The sequence below is a fragment of the Cupressus sempervirens genome, chromosome 9 (genome assembly GCF_028749045.1).
Source record: "Cupressus sempervirens isolate cs-2001-9-10 chromosome 9, ASM2874904v1, whole genome shotgun sequence".
In the NCBI taxonomy this organism is placed as follows: domain Eukaryota; kingdom Viridiplantae; phylum Streptophyta; class Pinopsida; order Cupressales; family Cupressaceae; genus Cupressus; species Cupressus sempervirens.
This window is the reverse complement of record NC_143126.1, coordinates 261555571-261560094: the sequence shown is the minus strand read 5'-3', so window position 1 is coordinate 261560094 and position 4524 is coordinate 261555571. Positions and strand designations below refer to the sequence as shown.

Genomic DNA, 4524 nt, shown 5'->3' with positions numbered 1-4524 from the left:
CACCTTTCCCATCCTTAATCTGACTAAGCACACATTTGGTACAATTTGATACTATTTGTCAGTATTTAAAGATTTTCAGTGTAAATTGTTCAAATCATCTGAAAGTCCATGTTCTCTCATCCCAAAGAATTGAAATAATTAATAGCATCAGATTCCATTTTAATTCTTTAAAAATGAGTATTTCCCCATATTTCTAGAAAGAGAAAGGTAGAGTACGAGATTGAAACTCTATTGTGCACATGGAAGAATCCTTAATTAGAGGGGTCATCTTCAAACACAAACTTGTTCCCAACTTTAGCTCATTTTTTGCAATCATAGGGCTCTAATAGAGCACATGTTCAATGCCATCTTTGAGACTTCATTTTCATTTTACTTTGGTATAGTGTAAGGTAAATGCAAAATTTGAGACATCATTCTGTCAAAGGTTCTTATAGGGCATAGGCTCAATGCAAAAATATTACATATCTTTCTAATAGAGAGATTAGATTTATAAATTAGACTATATTTTAGAATTTTCTTTATTTTTTAGTTGGCAATCATTATGTAGTTAACAAGTGAAGTAGTGCCCTTGGTTTTTTTTTTTTCTATTAATATAAAGAATAAAACAGAGGTCACAACTAAAACATCATGTTCTCTGCTCGAGACAGTTTACCAGCATCAGTATGAACAAGAAGGCCCCTACCTATGGGTATAGGGTACTTATATATGTTTACCATCCCTCCAAAAATATTTACATATTATATATTTTAGTCCATTCATTACAAAGCATAAGGACTATAAAACACCATACATCAGATTGATCATAGGGATTTGATATTGTTAGTGACTTTAGCCTTATCTCAATCACACTCGAATAGAAGGTTGAACTACAAGTCCATAGTGAATGAATCGTTTGAGCTAGGAACATTCTTGTCTCTTTCGTCCTAAATCTTTTTGTTCTCCTCAGCAACATCTATCCCATCATCCTTGGTGAATTTCTTCAGAGTGGCTAACTCTTCTTGATTCAACATCTTATTATATTTTTAATTACCATTGCACCTTATTGAACATAAATAATGAATCTATCTTTGTGAATATCAAGCACATAAAAAACCTAGGACATTGTGAAAAAATGGGTGAGTTGAAAGCTAAGCTTAGTAAGACTCCCTTTTATAAGTAGGAGACATTTTTCCATAGCAAGTCCAATTGTGATATTGCTATAAGGATTTAACTGTGTAGTTTTTGAGTCAAACTCACTTACTCATCTTTCATGAGAAGTGATTGATATAAATCCATCTCTCATGAAAAGAAATAGAACACTTAGCACTCATTGGATCTAGGTGATGCTCACAATTTGACTTGCTATGGAAAAATGTCTCCTAGTTAACAATTGATGCACTTAAGGGGATGTCTAGATGATACTCATTGGGTTTAGGTGATACTCATGAAATATGAGTCAATGAGTTGGACTAAAAGACAACACAGTTAAATCTTGATATCAATATCACAATTTGACTTATGGAAAAATGTCTCCTACGTATCATTTGATGAGCTTAAGGGCCTTTCTAATGATTGGTTCATAAGGCATAATACTTGGTGAAGGTTTTGTAAATGGGGTTGCAAGTAGAGTGGGTTTAACCATGGAGGAAATTCCATAGTTAAGCATACTTGAGCTGAAGTAGTACTAGGATGGGTGACCTACTAGGAACACCCGATACTTAACCCCTGTAAGTATCACCTAAGCCCATTGAGTGTTAAGTGTTATATTTATTGTCGCAAGAGATGGATTCATGTGACTCACTACTCATGAAACATGAGTCAATGAGCTTGACACAAAAAATACACAGCTAATCTGGGCTCAGTGGATTTGGGCATTGAGATTGTTCTTAAGACATCAAATGTGATGTTTAGACCATATCAAACTAAATGGGTTTTAAATAATCAAAATTAAAAAATTGGAGTTTTAGGCTACTAGAAGTAAAACCCATGAGATTGGTAGTAAGGAAAACTTACTAACATAATGTATCATGCCTCTACTATAAGTTTGGAAATTGCCACAAGTTGTATTGGTAGCCAAAACTAGCACAAACCAATTATCTTCAGAAGTAACCCCACCCAACCCAAATTTTATGTCATTAACATACTAAAGATAATATGAATGCATATAATTTTGAAATGCTATCTTTGGATCCAAACCATAAAAAAAATCTAGAATAACTACTCCATCTTTGGTATCAGATATATTCAAGTGGCAATTTTCCAAAAATTGTGGATCATTTGAAAATTGAGGTTCTGTGTTAGGCACAAAATATTCTCCTATAGAATTAATACATACTTGGCCTTTGAACTAATCTAAGAAGTGAAATTTTCATTTTTGGTCAGAATAGGTTGCTTCATGTCTTGCCTAAACTTGTTAATGTTAACCAATAATTCCTTTGGCAAATTTGCAATGAAAAATGAGATTATTGTTAAAGATCTTGTATAATAGAACTAGCATTGACATATAATTTTCTTTCTTGATTTTAGTTGAATAAATTTTCCAAGAAATAATAGGAATTAACTAGATAAAATCAACAACAATGGCATAGCTTTAGAAGATTGTTAGACCTCCTTGGTTTGAAGAGATGAATTTCATTGGATAACAATATTGGTCAACAATGAGGATAGTGTGAGGAGCCATTAAGATAGACTTAAATTAGGGGAGTTATATCAACCATAATATAGGCTTAAATTATTGCATTTGCATGCTCAAACTAAATTAGAGTGATAGCACTCATAAGGTAGCCTAAAATTATTACAGCTACAAGTTCATCTTAGGTACATTGGAAAATAGCATAAATACACTACTAAGATTCAACAGATAAGTCTAGTCAGCATACACTATTTATTATTATATTAAAAAATATTAGTTATCCAACAATGTATTAATTATTTGTGTTAAGTTGTTTGTCACTACTAGGTAGTTGTAAGTGTCAGTTGGTTGGAGGTTGGGTTCCTCTTGGCAACTGCCAAGTCTTTTAATATAATATGTATCATCAAGGAAGGTAGCATGGTGTAGTGGGATGAACTATACTCCTTGAGTAACCATCTTTGTTCTCTATAATAGTTTCATAATAGAATATATACATATTTTACTCTTGTATCTGGTGTGTGCTATCATCTTTATTATTACATCATGTATTTAATTTATTGGATATAGAACTAAACAATAAGCATTTGAAATAATCACCATCAAGCTGTTGAACATGATCATTAGACAATAATCATAATGCATGATGTTGTATTCCTTTGTACCTAACGAGAATAAGTCTTTTGTGAAGGTCTCATTTTCTACATTTGGTAGACTACAATTTTTTGGTCTAAAAAAGGATTGATTATAGTATTTCCTATCTATTTATCTAAAGCAACTCAAGTTCCTAAAACTTGCATTAGATCTAAATTGCAACAATAAAATTGAAATAAAATTTTATTCTTCACCCATTCTTTCATTTTCTTGCAGTTTTAAAATTTAAAAATGTGCTCACTGAATCATATTACCACTAAATTATATTTTCACTCATTCTAAAATAAACTACAAGTAATAAAAAGATCATGAATATTCTCAAGGAATATATAAAGATAACCCCTACCTTCAAAAAGTTACCAAAGGGTTTGTCAGTAGAAACCTCAAAAATAGAAAATCATGTTAAAGTTCAAGCACTCTAACCATTGAACACACATGTCAAGGAGTAACACAAAGCATAAGGTTCTTGATAATGAAACATGAAATTTATATCACTAAGCTAGGAAGGATGGATTTCTTTACTTTAACCAATTTTTTTGAACTGAATACAAATGGTATGGCCCAAGCTAATATTCTAGACATCCCAACTAACCTATGCCACACATAACATATTGGAGGCCCTTGCCATAAATAATTGGTTATGTATTTTTCTTTGCTTACTATATATAATCAAATTTAAGAAGGCTTTTCTTTAACGATGAAACCTTTTAAGTGGCATAGTAGACAAATTCAATATGACATGGACATAGTGGATAACTACTATTGGTAACAATTGGCCTGCACCTTCCCAAGGATTGCCAATGGAAAAAGTGCAAGTTGATCACTTGATATGAACTGCATGTTGAAGAAGGACAATAGAAAGCTAGTGATATGAGGGATATTGTAATTCCTCTCCTTAGAGGAAGATTGAATTCCACAACTAATTTATTTGTAGTGTTGCACTCAAACTTGGCCTTTCATTTTGTGCCTCCATGCTTGGAGCATTGTGGGACTTTGTGAATATGAGGTGTGGGTTATTTGAAAAATCACAAATTTAGAAGTTGACCTAGGTGCCATGCTAGGGGCCATGATAGATAGTACTTTATGAATGTGTGCTTTGGGGAGTAAAGTATTGTGTTTTTCATTAGTGAGATGAATTCCACTAGAAATGTCCATTTATGGACCATATAGCCAATGTTGTACAAGAGTTTTGAGATCTTTAGCCATACAAAATAATCAACTTGATGGTAATAATTTAGGATATCCATAGCATTATCTTGATA

The 4524-nt window shown here is 32.3% G+C and overlaps 1 pseudogene; it reads right to left on the bottom strand.

Moving 5' to 3' along the window:
* Positions 1–1942: 1942 nt before the first annotated feature.
* LOC149538451 (putative GPI-anchored protein At3g06035) lies at positions 1943–4102 on the bottom strand (annotated as a pseudogene).
* Between the last annotated feature and the right edge of the window lie 422 nt (positions 4103–4524).